Genomic DNA, 19,481 nt, shown 5'->3' with positions numbered 1-19,481 from the left:
ATCATGACGCATGATGACGTGGGGTCGCTTCTACGGCCTGATAGACGGCACCAAATCATGCGATTGTCCAATCAGAAATGTGTCTACGAACTAGACCACTCCCACTGACTAAGAATGTACTATCTCTTGCACTTAGCTATTTTGTCGTGTGTCTTTGCTATCTTCAGTAGATAGCAAAGGAACTGTACTTGTTCTGTGTCTCTGCTATCTTCAGTAGATAGCTTTAAGAGCTATACTTTCCTGTTATGTTTCTATCTTTTTAATCCATTGATGCAAGTATCCATCATTTATTACTCCCATATGACATATTATTTGTCACCCTCTGGGTATTATTCAACCAGGTGTTTATTCCCATCCCACCTGTCGCTATTTATTAAACTGTAATATAACCACAAAGACAAATGAATTTACGAAATGACGGCAGAATTAATCATTGAAAATATATTGGTTATGTGATGTAAATGATGTACTATGAATGTGAATTGTGTTGTGTGGTAATCAAGGGCACACACCAGGGTTGTAGCTACAGTGGGCAGAGGTGGGCAGCAGAGCCCACAACTCAGTTTTGGAGTCCACCACTCAACTGCAATTTTGGCATTGGAGCACACCACTAAGAATCCCAAATGGCACAATTTTGTTGAATTAGTCAAGAATTTGATCAATTTTGACAACAAATGACCAAATATGCAAGATTTTCATCAAATGGCACCAGCACTAAAAATGTCCGAGCTACAACCCTGGCAAACACATTTCTGATAGATGATGGATGTGGATGTCTATAGTTCCTGGATAATGTTACCAGATCAAAAATAGTGTAACAATGCATTGTATGTTTAGAGCGAGTCTGTCACCATGTTAAAACTAGCAGTCCAGGGTAAAGTAATGATTTCAAATATATGTGTGTCCACAGTTGGATACTAAAATTTTCAGTCCCATGTTTGCCTTTGTTTTGACATATGGAAGTGGGGATGTCTGGATGTCCAAGTATGTGGGGGTGTCTGTTTCAGTATTTGGATGTATAGGACTATTTTTATTTTTTCGAAAATTCTGTGTGATGTTGAGTGATTCCAAACAGATATGGTGTCGAAACTAGACTTCATAACAAAATGTATTTTATATAACACGGAAAAACAGTGGCATGTTTATTTGTATTTTATATGTTTAGAATCATGGGCAATACTGTATGGACTTGGGTGGGCAAATAGATCACATGCTGAAGTTGTTTGTTATTTGCAATAGACTCTCAGAGGAAGATTTTCAAGACTACATGGTCACCAGGGGCATCATCAGTGATAGCAGTTAGCAAAATTGTCCTCAGCTCCTGTTATATTTTGGTGCTCGCTACATGTAATAAGCAGTATATTGAAAGTTCATAATTTTGAACAGTATTAACTGTTTTGTCCTGCAGAGTCTTTTCTCCAAGTCTTTTATCAGGAAGGGTCACTTCCTCAAAGCAACAGATACTTTGGTAAATCCTCAGGACTGTAAAACATTAACTATCTGTGAGCCTAACTAATATATTTCACCAGCACATAACCCAGACTGTGGAGCTGCCAAATTATTGAATGCATTAGTTGGCCATTGACTCGATTCGCAAGTCTGTTTTTTAATCCATGGACTGACCGACTCGTACTTAGAGAGATTGATGTCCAAACAGATGAAATCCTCTCAATAAAATCCTCCTAAGATGCCTACAGGGGGGTTACTGTACACCAAATCCTGCCAATTGGGATTCTACATGCACTCACTAAGGCCTCATCCCAATGGCTTAGTTCTATAACTTCAATTAAACAATCATAGTACAAAATGTGACCTCAAGTTGCAGAGTATGAGTTTTTGTACCCAAATTTTCAAAGGTCATTCAATGAATGTGCAAATGTATTGGGGTTAAAGAACTGTGTCCTGGTAGATGGGCATGTTGTGGATTCTAGTGACTGTAAAAGTGGACATTTTCACAGAAAATTAATTTTCACACGTTTTTTGGCACTAACTACCACAAAAATTAAAATGCTTGAATATTTTATTTTACATTATAAACTTATGCAAGTTGCGAATTTAAAACAAGCGAAGTAGCGTGAAAGTTATACACACAAATATTACCAATTTTACAGTACCATGAGTACTTGTGTTGTCTAGAGGTTGCTCGTTGACATAGAAACATGCATCGGTTTGGTAATGAATATTTACTAGGTATATTTTCACTTGGTTATATTTTCACATATCAAAAATGGGTGTTACCGCTGTTATTAAAAACATTAATATCACTGCTTCATCATAAAGTCACTACATGTATTGTTTGCATACACTATGGACCACAATGGCCTCACCCCAATGGCACAGTCCAATAACCTCAATTAAACAATCATAGGGCAAAAATTGACCTCAAGTTGCAGAGTATGAGTTTTTGTACCCAAATTTTCAAAGATCATTCACTGAATGTACAAATGTATTGGGGTTAAAGAACTGTGTACTATTAGATGAGAATGTTTTGGATCCTAGTGATAGGGGTTGATAGTATATAATGTATAGTTACCTGATTCTATGAATGGGTGGGTGAAAAAATAATTGTGTGAAAATTAAGCAGAGCTATTAGGACAGTGAGCTATTTCTGCAGGGTATGCGCACAGACATGGTCAATGGCATTTTGTGATCGATCTCATGACGGCTGAGATGAAAGGTATAGATGTTGAGTTGCTCTGAACCATGTTGTTTGTGGGTTGCTCGGAGATGGGGGAAAGGGATGGTAAGTAAGGACTTTGATGGTGTATTTGCTATCCTGTCTGTCTGTCTGTCTGTCTGTTGGGGTACATTGCGCAACATCCCCATTTGGAGCCAAAATGTATTGGAAGACTTGTGTACTATTACTATGGCGTGTACATATATAGCCCCTGTTGTCAATCAATTTGTCAAAAATTTTAATTCTAGGGGCACCACATTCAAGACAAATTCATGTGGGAAACTGAAGGGTTCCAATGCAGTTTTGTAATGGATATAATGCTGTGGGAATTTGTTGTGCACCAAGACAAAATGTTTTGCAAATTGTGTGGTGGTACCTTCATCATTATTTTGATCCTTGCACTATGGTTTGGGTACTGGTGGAAGGGGGAAGCTGCAGAGTATTCCAAAATGCAGGGCATCAAGAAATTTTGTACGGCACCAGGGACAAATGTTATATCAGTTATTTTGACCCCTGCTCTACTATAGTTAGCTTGCTTGTCATGCCTATGGAAGGGGAAGCTAGAGAGAAGTAATAAAATGCATGACTGTTATGATACGCTGTTGTTGAGTGTTTTGTTGTGGACTCTGTTTGCCTGGAGGAAAGGAGAGCAGATTTTGTTTTAAGAAATTCAAGCACAAGAGGTAATCTTGAACTTGATTGACAGTGTTAGTGAACAGGGGTTATTGCCTATATCAACTGCTCAGTGCCAGAAGTGGGTAAGTCAAATAGATGCCCTTTGAACATTTGGCAATTTACACACAGTATATTATACTCATATACACATGGCAGCTATTGTAATTACCCACTTCTGGCACTGAGCAGTCGATATGTAAGAACATCAAAATGGAACATTAGTCATTGGAATTGGGAAATGCTTGCATGATTAAGTGTTCATACATACATACTATATAACGTCATGCATGATTGGTCAAATGCCGGTCGTAAACATTGTTAATTGGTGCCCCGGGTGCTTAGGTCGGTCATTTTCATGGGGCGCTTAATATTAAAATTATGAAATGAATGTAACAATTTGTGGGAATTTGCATGTATATTAACATTCAAAATACAGTCTATAGAAGTCAAGTCATTTTTAGAATGGAATTTTATTTGTAATCTAGTCGTACAGGTGCATTGAAAAGGTAGCGCTTAAACAGTTGGCACTAAGAGAAATTCTGCAGGGGCGCTAAGGGGAGGGTGCTAATTAGATTGAATATGGTACATCCATGGCTAATATTGAGCCTAGAGAAGATATCTTACCCTTCCCAGAATCCATTGCAACAAATGACATGATTGCTTTGTACAGGTTCCTTTGGTTTTCATGTTGAGAATAGACTGGCTAAAGCATGGGTCGATATAAACATACTTTGCAAGTTGTAGATGTGCTCTGCTCATTGAGGTACTTTTTGTTACTATTAACCCATGTTGCACTAGATAGCATATCAGCAGAGGTCTGGCAAATCAGTACAAAAGTTTGAAATTGAAAAAATGCATTGTGGGAAGTGTAAAATATCTTCTCTGCTGTACACTGGGAACTAGCATGGAAATCAATGGTAGTAGCCAACCGACGCAACACTCCCTGGTACAGAGTTGCACCAGCTACATTTTTCCTCTATATTTAGTTGAAGATTATAATAGTGTTATGTTTTAGCAACTGAAACAAGATACGAGGTAACATATGTTAAGAAGTCTTATGTTGCGCTGTAATTGGGAGACAATACAGGTAGCCAGGTTTCTGAGTCTAGTTTACCGTATGTCTAATGACACTAATACATTGCACTCATGTATTGGTTTCAGTGCACTTCTAAGACTACCAGATGTAAAATCATTTTTGAAGAAATAAACTTGCATCTTTAAAAAAAATATGAACTAAATGAGTCTAATTACTAATCTATTAGTAAGTATGTACTCAATCAAATGCATTTCTGATTTAGATTCCAAATATGGGCATAGATTTTGAAATTTTGATTGAAATTGAAGACAGTTAGTTGCCAGATTAATTTTCTTCACATTGAGGATATTATAAATAGCACCTTGTTGTATGAACATGTATGAGCATAATGCACTTGTATCCATGATAGCTGCTTTATGGTGACCTTTCAAGCAACATGGGTCAATACTCGATCTTGCAAAATGTGTTTATTTCTTGACTATTGCACCATGTTTAGCTAGAGTATTCTCAAAATGAAAACAAAGGGAACCTGTACAAAGTAATGGGAGTATCATTAGATGAAATGAGGTGATGTATCATATTGCAGAGGATTTTGGGAAGGATAAGGAATCTTTTCTGATCTGATCCAATTGAACCAAAGTGGTAGTCAAATAGAAAGAGTAAAAATACAATAAAAACATAAGAATAATTAATGTATAAACAGTACATAATTTTGCAACCGAAGTATTTTGCCGGGGATATGGGGAACTTTGAAATCAAGAAGCATAGCTCAGAGCAAGTTAGAAACAGTAATAACTGGCACCTCTGTACATGTGGTACACAGTTAGTTACTAAAAGAGTAGGGTGTTATTTGGTATCATGGTTGTGTGATACACACTCAATTTGCAAAAGAGAGCTGAACAGAAGTACTTGGTTCTGTACAGGCCTGGAAAAAATATGGAAAATGGGAAGCTCCTTTCCTGAAAATTTGGAAGATCGGAGGAAATTAAGGTCCTTCAAACAAAGAAATACATAAGAATTTGGAGGGAAATTTGTCTTTTTGAAGCGAAATTTTGATCATCTTCCAGGGAAATTTTAATTTTTTCCAGCCCTGGTTCTGTAAGCTATTATGTCTGTTCTATGCTGCATCCTTATGTACTAATTGAATTGTAGTGCAAACATCCTTCAATTATGCTATTTATATGCATCGGTAGACCAAGACACCAGATCTTGCCATGTGATGTGACTGGAATCTCACAATGAAAGTCCCATTGTGACGTGTGTCTGATGTAGTCAAATAAAATGTTCAAGGTAGAAACAATGGCCTTATTCGAAATATAGAAGTGAATGTTGTAGAATATCATAATTTTGATCATGAAGTTCTATCCATATCAGGAATGGATAAATATTAAAGCCATAATGTGTGATTTGCTCCACAGCGATGCCCTCATTTTGTCTTGAAATTCTACTTTTTGCATGATTGTAATGCAGAGTGATGCACTAAAATACCATGTGAAAGACTAAGCCTAAAGTGCTTTATTAAAAAAAATTGTTTCATTGGCGTAACCCATCCGACCCTAAAAATAAGCCCGACCCTAGACTTTTTTCTTATTTTTTCTTATTTTATTTTTTTTAATTAAAAAAAAAAATTTAAAATTAAAAAACATTGCCGACCGACCTACCGTAATTTTGTTTTTATGTTACGCCAATCAAACAATTTTTGTTAGGCCTAAATCCCAAGATCTCTGGTTTTATTCAGAGTTCACCGATTATGTGATGGCTAAACACATCACATCACGTACACGTATATCATTCATTGAATCAGTGTTATTGCAGTTTCTCAAAATATATCATCTGACCTTGTAGCACATTTCCCCCACAAAGTCAAATTACCATTAATCATGTTAATGATGTTCAGCCTCATTAACTCATGTCGAGTCATATAGGCCTATATTGTAATTACGATGTGTATTTGAGACCCACTTATCGTCGGCCTGCTAGGTATATTGCTCATTTTTTGTAATTTTGAGAAAAAGTACAAAATATGGTTCAAGCATGCATCAGTTACGTAATCACTCTAATCATTTCTGATTATTCCTTTTAATTTGCCTCGTTATCAAAGATTGGTGAATAAATATGTTTTAATGCATGCTTGAACTATATTTTGTACTTCTGATCTCAAAATTTCAAAATATTATTAAGGCAATTATCGGAGCAGGGTGATGTTATGTAGATTAATTAGGTCGAGGTGGCTCAAGATGTTTCTTTGCACTTTTATAGATTTTTTAATAAGAAGAAATTTATAAGAGTGCATTTGAAATTAATGAGCCATCTTTTAATCAAACAAACCACCTGATGAGAGCATCATATAAAAGTATCATTAAAATGCAGTCAAAAAGAGATAAAGATGCTTAAAATTGCTCATCTTTTTTGCTATCTCAACCCTAACATCAAAATCCACCACCACCTACAACATACACACTAAAAACTACGGGGTTATATTTTCCGTGGTCATTTTGAATTGACCACGTTTGGGGTTGTTTTGACCCTTCAAGGGGGTTGTACTGTTTTAATTTGACCACATTCACGAGGTCATTTTAGCCACGACGAACGTGGTCAAAAACTTAGTGGTCATTTTGCCGATACCGTCGCGCATTGATATCAGTTTCAATCTTCCGCTTTGAAAATCTCAATTCATAAATGAGTTTAAACATGAGCTGCAATTAATGTTTGTTGATTAATAAATAAAACTAATTTTTTTGACCGGTTACCCAATTTGTCAACTTTATAATGACTTGCATTTCGAACTATTTGCACACACGGTGTGCATCGGCTCACGGTGGTCACATCAGCGCCATATTTGTTCTGATTGTGCAGCTCAGCGGATTGTCGTGTGTGCTTGTCTGCATGATGGAATATGAAAAGTTAGTTGAAAAGTGAGACTGCAAGGATGCATAGACCCTTGTCTATGCACGCAGATTCATTCCAATTTCATGCTGTCGTGGCTGGTGTCTTGGCTGCAGTTGTTATAAGCTTATATCATGTAAGCTTATAATACGTGAACTGTCATAGGCGATGACTGACTGTGTGTGAGTGTGATACACAGACGCATTTTGCAGTTTGCTGTTTATGTAATGCTTTCTCTGTGCAGAAACACACTTATGTCCTGGTGGGACCAGCATGACCATAGGCCGACTAAAAAAATCTAAACAACCCCTAAATGTGGAAATTGAGTAACCCTATAAAACAACGCTTTCAAATAGATCATTTCATTTGACCCTAAAATGAGGTCATTAAGTAACCCAATAAGGCAACCCTTTTGAAGGGTCATTTCATTTGACCCCGAAATGTGGTAATATTTTGACCCCAATGGGGTTACAATTTGACCCAAATACGTAGTCATTGCAATGCCCCGACCAATGGGGTCAAAATGACCCCGTTAGTGGTATGGTGTTTAGTTGATAACTATGCTGGGGTCAAAAATGACCCCGTTTGGGTCATTTTTTGACCCCGTAGTTTTAAGTGTGTAAGCATGATAATCTCCATTAAACCATACCTCTGGGGTTGAGACTATGCCCTGAGGTTACGCAAGAAGAAGAGACGTGACTTAGTAGGTTTTTCTGTGGATTTGCCCAAGCCCCTATAAATAGACTCTAGCGATGTGTAGCCTAATGAATTGCTAGTGTCGATACATGAAGATTTCCACGCACGTAGACTCTTTTTGCATGCTTTTTTCTCCCTGAAATATCAGCACAAAATCAATTGAAAGCATGATTTTGTGCCCAGATGATTCTCCTGTAAATTCAACCCTCTGAAAACGACTGCCATTCTTACAATATTTCTGATTGGTTAATTACGTGTTATATCCATCTGAGTGACCAATGAAAATACAGCTTATGTTTAAGCTTCGTCCTCTTCAATCCTACCATTCTTACCATGTTGTTGATTGACTCAATAAATCAACTTTGTTGCAACCAATCAGCAAGGAGTACTTAAGAAGTTTTTACTTGTGACTTACTGTACAATCTGAAGGATTTGTTAAGTTCTGGTGATAGGGGAAGTAAAATTGTTGATAGACCTTGCCGTTCTCATGCCAAGAGCGATTTGAAATCATATTTATATATTAATAGGAAGACTTATCTTGTCTAGTAAGAATGATTTGTTAAGTGCACTTCTGGTGAGAGGGGAGGTAAAATTGTTGATAGACCTTGCCATATTATATTCTTATATGCCAAGAGTGATTTGAAATCATATTTCTATATTTATAGATAGACTTATTTTGTCTAGTATGCAATCTACTTTTACATCTTAAAGTATGTAAGCATTTTCATGTCCATAAGTTCAGTCATTCATATTCATTAGAGACAAACCATTGATTACGATCATATTAGCAGCAGCATCATCATCATGGTCGTTGTTGTTGTCTTTGGTAACTCATCATCATCAGGGGCTTTAGCTACAATTTGAATATAACTTTCGTCTGGCAGCAGCCTACCATAATGATCCCCCAAAAGGCACAGGATATACTGCAAGAATTAGAGTGTTGTTTTCCAGGCTTCTATTTTTGAATCCAGCAATTTGAGGAAGGAATCCCAACTTTGACTAAATGTTAGGCTTGAATATTGAGTATATGTATAAAACTCTCTCCACACAGGTGTCATCTGCAGATGGTAATTTTTTTTAATTCACAAATTTTAGAATTGTAAATTGTCATGACCATATTTGGAATTAACATGTAAAATGCATTAAAATTAGTGCAAACAAGCCTAGTATTGGTTCGGTGGTTGTTAAGATAGCTTTTGATATTTTGGAAAAAAAAATGGTTCAAAACTGGGACTTTTTATGTTAAAGCCTATGGCTAGCACTCGCGTATTAAGACAAGTACTTTTGCTTGAAATTTCAATATCAACACCTATTGTTGTTTTCATCCAAATCCAAAAGTACATCCTGAAAAATGTTTGATGACATCACTTCTGATGTTGTTATGACATTATCCCCAGTTTTTCTCCAGTGTTAAGGAGGATCTTCAGATCTTAGGTACATTGTTTTGAAGTAGGAGCATTCAATACTTGCCGTAAACACCTTAAAACAGGGTCAGGTTTTACTCTAGTGTTTAGAATCTGTGATCTTATATTTAAAAAAAAGTATGTTGTGTATAAATATGTACAGTGTATGGCATCATAAAAGATAAAGTCTACATATTGTTCTTTTGATGGTAGGCATTGGAATCAATGTCATAACTATGTATTGGATAAAAATAACAATGAATTATTGAAGGTGGTTTACGTCACAGTAACAAAGGATGTATCAATATTGATATTGGCTATAAATACTGAAACTGTTATGTGAATAGCAACATTGTATTTAACAAAAGGACATATAGTCGTCATTATCATCAGAAGGTTGCTTTCATATGTGCAAGGTAATTTTTGTATAAAATGTAAAATAGTAAACTTTATTATAAAAGGAGTTTATCATTACATCTTGGTAGTATGCAATCTTCAAATATGAAATATTACTAAGAATACTGTTTCTGTATTTTTATTTTCAGGTATTCAAGAAAGAAGACTGCTTTGTCAGTGTGACATAGAACTCCATCATATATTTTAGGTAAGGTTTTAATATTAAATTTGTCAGTGTAAAACATGCACTTCTATGTTCAGATTGCTATCTTCAGAAGATGACATGATAAAACACAAAGTATAAAGTTATAGTCACCGTTCTGGCAAAACCCTGTAACTCTAATAGCTGCTATGTGTTAAATATGTACAATACATTATAATATACTGTACATATTTAACACCTGGCAGCTATTGGGGTTACCAGGTTTTGCCAGAACAGTGCCGTTATGTCATTGGGCTATTCCAGTTGAAATCCATACACCCCCTATTGAAGTATGACCTTAAGGGATCTAGAATGAGCGTTTATGGCGTTTCGACAGTATTTTTTGTGGGACATGAGAGCACCTCAGACGTATCGAATTGCATTCTGAATACAAAGCATGTCTTTCTGATATCAAATAATTTTCATTTTTTGAAATTCACGATATAATACAAACTTTATGACAAATTATTAAAATTTGATATTTTCAATTTTTTGATATATAACAGTCCTCGAATAAATTTTATAAATCTAATGATATATATAAGTGTATGTAGCTGGGAGGATAAGCCAACGCTCAATTGAACATTTTGACCTTTTATATTGAAGATATGGATTTTTTTCCCCAAAAGACCTATTTTTTGTGGTGTTTTGGGAAAAAAATCCATATCTTCAATAATGAAAGGTCAAAATTTTCAATTGATCGTCGGCTTTTCATCCCACCTACATACACTTTAAGTATAAATCATTAGATTTATAAAGTTTACTTCATGTACTGTTAAATATCAAAAATATCAATTTTTAATGATTTGCCATAAAATGTGTTTTACGTTACTTAATTTCAAAAAATCAAAATTATTTGATATCAGAAGGACATTCTTCGTATTCAGAATGCAATTCGATATGTCTGATGTGCTCTAATGTTCCACAATAAATACTGTCCAAACGTTCATACCCCTTCCCTTAATCTCCCACACAGGGAATGTAGTCTAGATTTTAAATGGAGTCAACCATTCAGGTTACCCCATATGAATTTCACACTCCCTGTGTGGGAGATTAAGGTCATGTCTTCCATAGGGGGTGTGTGGATTTCAAATGGAATAGCATGAATACTCAATTTATCATTCATGAATAAAAACACAAAAGATAACACATGCAAATTATGCCCAATGTAATTTTCTTTTCTGTACATAGTACAATAGGTTATTTGTCTGGATGTTGTTAAATTATGTAAGTAATGCTTGCAGTAATTTATGCCAGAGAAATTTGTTTTTATGTTTTAAAATATCATCATAAAAAGACAGCCCGGTATATTAAAGAAAGCTGCAATATATTGTAGAGCTAGAAACCATGCTTAGGGAAAATTATGCTGGTAAATTTGTTTTTAAAACGTCATCTTTAGTAGACAGCACAATATAGTTCATCTAAAGCAATTTGCGGCACTGCACTCTTCTATGTAGGTAGTTTAATTTTAAAATTGCTGCAAAATGAAAATTTTGCTCGAGGAAATGTCAGAGGTCTATCCAGGTCAGTGTGTAAGTCGTGAAAATGATTAATCCAACGAGATTTTGTTTTGGTAGGTGCCGTCTTTATTATCGCTATGTTTGGTGAACTGTATTTTGTAATTATATGCCAATTAATATATCTGTGATTATATGTGGGTACATAATTAATTAGGATTTGTTTGTTGAATATTATGTATTATGTAATGCTGAAGTATGCCCTGGTTTTATGGGACTCTGAGTGTAATTATTAAAAGCTGTGTGGTTATTGTATTTGGATTGCTTTAAATATGTTGAGAACAAAAAGATGGCAAAATTGTGCACATATATTGCAAGAAGTGTTTTCTTTCTTAGATTTGATGTGATTTTATGAAGCAGTATAAGTTAGGTATCTGGTCAGGAGAAATTAAACTCTCTCCACGCGGGTGTCGACTGCAGATGACAAATTTCAATTTTGTTTTAATTTGCAAATTTCAGAATTGTCAATTTTCATGACCATATTTGGAATCGGTATGAAAAATGCATTAAAATGAGTACAAACAAGCCTAGTATTGGTTCAGTGGTTTTTAAGATAGCTCTTGTTTGAGGAAATATCTCAAAAATTGGACTTTTCATATTGAAGGCAATATTGCTAGTATGCTGAGCATTAATATTTTGTATCATATGGTATTGTTTTAAGCAGCCTAAAACAGATCCGTGGTTCTTAACCGGCTTGAAGCAGACCACTTTCAGATGGTGCTGCCCCATGATGAATCACTCTCTTCATTTGTTTTCTTCTTTCCTTTCCCCAACAAGCAGAAAGGGTGTTAGGATTAAGATATATCACAGAGAGTTTTTGTTAACCTGTTGAGTGTGCTGTCTTTAAATTAATGTTGTTTTCAGCACAACTATGTCTTGCGAGCGACGATTATTTATAGATGTCACAGTCATACCAGTCCAAAATGATGCACACATCATAGAAAATTAAAGTGTCTTTCGGCTTTTCCCTGTTACCTATAGTTGCTGGTCTCTAATACCCACTGTATTTGACTTCTTCTGGCCTATATTTGTCATTATTCAAAAAGTTCCTATAATATTATTCGAATGTAAGTTCATACGTGCTGGGGGACTGCTGGTGATAAACAATTTCAAGAAGTTTAAACTGACTTTCAGCACCAAAATTCACTAACCTTGAATTTTCGATGTGTTGCAACCACCCCCAGCCACAAACCCTCTGCTGTCACAGAGCATAAAACAGACTCTCACCACAATATTGACTGGGAATCCACAAAGGTTTTAGCCAAGGATGATAGAGAGTACCCCCATTTAGTGCGGGAGGCCATCCAGATCAAGAAGAAATCGTGATCAAGGACTGGAATTGCCAACCTTATACAACGCCCTCATTCGACCAAAAGTCGCCAATGGTCAACAAAAGGGCAAGTCCATCACAACATCTTAGGACTTCTTCTGATGAAGATGTGTGTCACACATCGAAAAATTCAAGGTTAGTGAATTTTGGTGCTGAAAGTCAGTTTAAACTTCTTAAAGCTGGCCTGAAGCTCTGTAACTATCCAAATTCAAGTGTTCAGTGTAAACTATTTGCACACTGTTTACATCATATCATGTCTGTCAACATTTATTCTGTCAGGACGTCGATTCTATTTTGAAATGATATAAATTGAATACACTTTGCAGATGGAGACATTTGACAATTTATTTGTATGTGTCTAGTGTCTAGTCATGACAGGTGTGTGCAATGAGCTGTTCCATTTAAAATCTACACTACCCCTGTGAAAGATTTTGCTATAAAGTCTCCCACAGTGATAGTATGAGTTTTGAATAGAATAGACATTTGGGTAACTTCCATTTGAAATTCTCACTCCAGTTGTGGAAGATATATGTACAGCCATATTACAGGGGGAGTATGGGTTTCAAAATGATCAACCCTGACCATTTACATTTGAAAAACATACTCCCTCTGTGGAAAATGTTTCCAAAATCTTCCACAGGGGTAGTGTGGATTTCAACTGGAATAGCCCATTATTTATTTGTATGTGTCTATGTCTAGTCATGACAGGTGTGCGCAATGGCCCTGTCAGTATAGTGCCATTTACAATGTTTACAATAGTAGCTTTGCACTACTATAATCACTGTGGTAGTTCAAACATCAATCAATCATCATATTTATGTTCAATGGAGATGTGTCTGCGGCATAATGTATAAATGTCTCCTGTATTTACCACTAAAAACAACCATTAAATCTAATGCATTCAATAAACTATGTCATAGTTTGTTTAAAATGTACTTTCAAGTAAACTTTACTTTGCTATTGTACCAGTAGTAGTTAGAAACAACTGTCTTCAGAATTGCCTCAAGTGGATAGATATGAACATTGCTATCTTCTGTAGATAGCTAAACTACTATCTTCAGTAGATAGCAGCTGAATGTGAACTGTTATCTTCAATAGATAGCTGAATTTGTTATCTACAGTAGATAGCTGAATTGGTTATCTTCAGTAGATAGCTGAATTGGTTATCTTCAGTAGATAGCTGAATTGTTATCTTCAGTAGATAGCTGAATTGGTTATCTTCAGTAGATAGCTGAATTGTTATTATCAGTAAATAGCTGAACTGTTATCTTCAGTGGATAGCTGAATTGGTTATCTTCAGTAGTTTTGATAGATAACATGTACATACATGCTATCTTCAGTAGATAGCAAGAACAGTATCTTCAGTAGATAGCAAAACTTACCTGCAGCAGATAACAATGCTACAATGTTATCTTCAGATATCAACAATGCTAACTTCAGTAGATGGCAAGAGTACGTAGATTATCTGTGGTAGATAGCGAAAGTGTTATTGTTGCCAGGTTATAGTATACAAATATATACTGCCATGAGAGGTTCTGGTTAAAACTATGGGCCTGAGGTTATATCAAAAGTACTATTGCGCCCCTCAGGAAAATAGTATTAATTGATCTCAACGAGGGACTATAGTTTAAACCAGAACTTCGAATAAAGGCAGTATGTATTGGTTTTATATACTTCATTAATATGTTCTTTGTTCATTGATTGGTTAAAAGAAAATTATTTGACGTTTTGACTCTCCAGCTTCTATCCTGAGTGAACAGCACGACCAATTTCAGCGCAACCTATAGCTTGCCCTTCAAAAAAAATCGAATAGGCTAAAATCGGGCTAACCAATTACAGCAGCGCAAAATCACGCTATGGCAGTTTCGCGTGCGTGAACTGTTCCGTTGCATCGAATGTGCGCACGCGGAAGGCGTGGTCAAAAGTACTATTTACGGCTTGGAGGTACTATTTACGGCTAGTCCGGGACATTGAAAATACTATTTACGGCTTAGAGGTACTATTTACGGATAGGAGTACTGATGATAGAACTATTTTTGGTCATGTGATCCACTTTTAACCAATCAATGAACAAGAATATATTAATGAAGTATATAACAGTGTATATAGCACAGTATCTATGCTGTGGTAATAGTTATTATTATATTTGTCCTTGAATGATAATACATCATTGCTGTCTTCACTAGATAGAATGCTGTGTTGAAAATAGTTGATCTTGATTTTCACACACTACAAATGTTTTTTCATATTTATATTGTAACGGTTACAGTTTTATCAGCTTGTAATCGGCGGGCCTTGTAACATTGCAGATTAATATCCATATATTTTATTTTGATAATTGCCTTGTGACATCTCACCAGAAGCATCACAAACTATTGATTGAAGTCCTATACTTTGTCTTCTTCCTTTAACCCGCAAAATATAGACCATCAGGTCAACTATATCACTTTTAATGTTGGCCTACTTTTCGGCGTAGTGGTAAAAGCCTATCAATTCCCACCGATTACGAGCTAATCAAAGTATAGATACAATTATGATCTTAATAAAAACAATAACAACAAGCTAACAAATTATGAAAAATAAGAAGAAACCACGTTTTGAAAGTGTGAAACGTCTTTTTAATTCTTTGTTTTCCCCTCCACATTTACAACAAAACTAATTTTCATTGCAAACTATGCAATAAATATTCCAACAAAATTTTCACCTCCAATGCTTTAGGTTTATTTATAGCAATGTTGAAATGCAAATATTTGATTCAGCAGGCTGTGTCACTCTTGCAAGGGTTTCATCTTTCTAACCCTAAGTAAATGTTGCCTATCTACATGCACATTTGTTTTATCATGCATCAAATATGGATACATATTCCTTAACATGCTCTTCTGTTACGGGCATCAGTTGCATAGTGACTGATTATTTTTTTCAACGATTTTAAAAATTACATAATTTTTCATTCTAATGGCAATATTTGGATTCTACATGAAAAATGCATTCAAATGAATCCAAACATACATATTATTATGTTTTGAACGATCCAAGTTGTGATAATATTGGATCCAAAACATAATAATGATAAAATTGGATGCTTTACGCCCAATATTTATTGGTCTCGCTATGAGTTGTAAAATATTGGACTCGACTACGTCTCGTCCAATATTTTAAAACTCATAGCTCGACCAATAAATATGGGCTCAACCGATCCAATTTTATATCATTATTGGTTCAGTGGTTCTTGGGAGAGTCATGTGATATTAGAGATATATTTGAAGTTGATATGTGGTGAATCGTGTGTAGTCGTGTGTACACGCACAAGCATTCATGCAATGATGGATGGTGGGTGGTTTAACCAAATGCCGGCTGAGGATGACTGTTTAAAGCATAGTTGTAAACAAGCATGAACATAGTGATGTTAAAATTGTTTTTCGCTGGTTTTTGCTTGGCATATATACTAGTATAAACATGCTGAGGTGTGCATTAGAGGAGCCTACTGTCAACTCTTGCTGATCAATGTATCATCACTCCAAATCAGCTGGTATATGAAATTGTCTGTAATTGGAAAATTAACTGTGAATTAAATTTATTTCATCAATATGAGTTAGTTGAAATGATCTTGGAATGTCAGAAAGATGCCTTTACAGCATGGTGTAGACTAGTCCTGCCAGCAAGACTTCAGTCTTTATCATAAACATAATGACATCAACGGACCTGAAGTCTTGCAGCGGTACATAGGGATGCACTGTACGTTTAAGAAATCCAAACTTCAAGCATCAAGAAATATACCTTGTATTTGTCAGTTTTACCTCAGAGATGCTGTACACCTTCTCTACACAGTGTAGAAACATCACAAGTAGAATGCTGCTCAATATGATAAATCCAAATCATGAAAATCAAGACATTTTTCAGAGCAATATTTTGACCACTTTTGCACTAAGTAAATTACTCCCATGAAGATTGCAGGTTTTGCCAACTCAGGAAATTTTGAATTCACCCAAAAGATGAGATCAATGTAGATCAATCACCTCAACTTTGTGAGTATAGACTAGTACAGTTGGATTAAAATCATCCAGGCACGCCCAAACCCTGGTACAATGGGATTAAAATCATCAGTGCATGCCCAAACTGTCCTTGAGAGAGTTCCTCAGCTACATCCTTAGAGCCCAAAAGGAGCCCACATATTGTGATATTTCTTATTTGTGCAATAGATAGCAGTAGAAAGAACTGTAACTCTAGGTACGACGAGTTACAGTTACTGGAACTAGGTATAGACAGGCCTTGACTATATAGTGACGTCAGACAAAAAATACAGAAGTTACAATGTTTTAATGAACTTTTCAAGTACATTGTCTAAAGTATCACTAGTTACGATGTTTTAATGAACTTTTCAAGTACGTTGTCTAAAGTATCACTATCAACATTCATCAATATGAGTTGATTGATCAGGAATGAGGAAGATGCACTTACTGTTGTCGATAGGATTTGAATCTATAGCGATGTCAGACAAAAAGTGCAGTTGTTCTGATGTTTTTGCCGTCAATGACAAGTTTGTTATTTCAATAATAATTTGTATTTGTATGATATATTATTGTGAGTACAAACATGCACAGTAATAGGCTATTCCATTTAAAATCCACACTACCCCTGTGGAAGATTTAGCTAAAGTCGTCCACAGGGGGAGTATGAGTTTCGAATAGAATAGACAGTTGGGTAAGTTCTATTTGAAATACTTACTCCAGTTGTGGAAGATATAGGTAAAGCCATAATACAGAGGAAGTATGGGTTTCATAATAGTTAACCCTGACCAATTACATTTGAAAATATACTCCCCCTGTGGAAGATATTTCCAAAATCTTCCACAGGGGTAGTGTGGATTTTAAATGGAATAGCCCACCAAATGGTGAGTGAATCTTGAGACAAGGTTTCATTATTACAATGGCTCTATACCATATGGTAGCATGCCTTACTTTAAAGGGAGGCGGATGCAACGCTCACTGCATGTGCTCAAAGGCAAAGCGCTATTTGTATAATGCATGAGCAGTTTGCGGGGCCGAAACGATACTACACGGCATTGTGATGGTCCGTGGGGTATCCTGTAGTTTATTGCTTAGCAAAACACACAGGGATGATTTTTGCTGAATTCTTAACGTCAGGTGTCATTACGAAAAACACGGCTGGAGTCTGGCGGGAATAAAAGCTCTTTAGTATGTGCACAACGGCCGACGCTGTGTTTTTCAGAAGAACAAGAGGGTATGATTCACCAGTGTCTTTGAATGGAGGAGTGAGCGTGACTTGTAGAATAGGGACAGCAGTTAAGTTCAGGAGACAGTGTTTGAAGTGGATAGAAAAAGGGTTGTACTATATTCAAGTCGTTATTTGCACTGAAGTCGGCCATTTTTGGGTTGTGCTTACTCAAACGCCCAGCTGAAACGATGAAATTAAAGTCAAAATGGGGAATTTACGCACATTGACAATACAAATACCGAAAGTCAAAATCATCATGACTCCTAAGCCGAAAGGTTTAATTTCATTTAGATATTTGGACCTCTCCCTACACCCACCCTACCCTCAGTAGTTAGTATGTTTATGTGTGATGGGTGATGCACACACTCGTAGGTATGTTTCTTTCGGGATAATGCATCGTAAAATGAAAAAAGAAAAATCACAAATTGCAGAACAGAACAATTCTATAATTATAATCCATTTGAGTTAGGTGCAGACATCATGTCTGCAACCCTATTTCTCTTTCACCATTTCTTTATTTATAACAACAAAATGCGAACCCATAGAACAACAAAAACACATTGCGCACAAATAGTATTTTTATTAAAATCAAATTTAATGCATTCAGGGAGGAATTGGCTGATTTTTATATTGCTTTTATTCAGAGCAAATTGCAGTTGAGTAGCCTCAAGGACAAGGTCATATTCACAATGGCCACCCATGCATGTTGTTAATTTGTCGTAATTGGCCAATGTAGGATGCTGACATGTTTTGAGGTTCTGTGATTTTGTTTTCTTATCTGTTTGTTTGTTTGTTTGTTTGTTTGTTAGAGCTTTTATTAGTACAATATTGTGTGGCCAAGTTATTGCAAATATAGAGGGAAATTATAAAGGCAAAGGAGGGAGCTTTCGGATGTACTTATATTTCAACAAATCTTCTTATACCTTTGTACAGGAGCCAAGTGTTGTTAATCTGTGATGAATCCACAGTCCAGTAGCATATACGCGAACGTATGCGTAAACATGAACGAGATCTCTTTGGCGGTAGCAGCTAAATACATGAAATAATACCGCTTTATTCTTTAATTTTATTGCTAATATCAACAGAGAAATACCGCGATCTTCTTGTAAGGTTGAGTGGCAATGACAAACGGACATTCCGAATGAAAGAATCATGTGAATTAGATATCTTTAGCTTGTTTCGTTGTTGAAAGGGATTCAACCATGTTTCACCGTTGTTCATCACCGATTACACCTCGCGTCCGGGGCGTCTGAGTGGTTTACTTCGCTCGGACAGCTAAAGCTGCCCTCGTGAAGTAAACCACTCAGACGACGCGGACGCATCGTTGTTAATCGGTGATGAACAACGGTGAAACATGATTGAATCCTAAATATAAGGAAAAAGAATCTGCCATATTTAATGAATAAAGGGTATGAATTTCTGTTTTTA

At 35.9% G+C, this 19,481-nt stretch overlaps 1 protein-coding gene across 1 annotated transcript in view; it reads left to right on the top strand.

Annotated features, from left to right (window-relative positions):
* The first annotated feature begins 9,926 nt into the window (after positions 1 to 9,926).
* Positions 9,927 to 19,481, top strand: part of LOC140157036 (rho guanine nucleotide exchange factor 10-like protein) — a 150,491-nt gene continuing 140,936 nt past the window's right edge. Inside the window, exon 1 of the mRNA XM_072180099.1 lies at positions 9,927 to 9,977. The gene's annotated coding sequence lies outside the window, so the exon portion shown is untranslated. The remainder of the gene's footprint in view (positions 9,978 to 19,481) is intronic.

Source organism: Amphiura filiformis, chromosome 7 (genome assembly GCF_039555335.1).
Source record: "Amphiura filiformis chromosome 7, Afil_fr2py, whole genome shotgun sequence".
NCBI classification, from domain to species: Eukaryota; Metazoa; Echinodermata; class Ophiuroidea; order Amphilepidida; family Amphiuridae; genus Amphiura; species Amphiura filiformis.
Note: the sequence above shows the minus strand (reverse complement) of the source record. Positions and strands in the feature narration are given on the sequence as shown.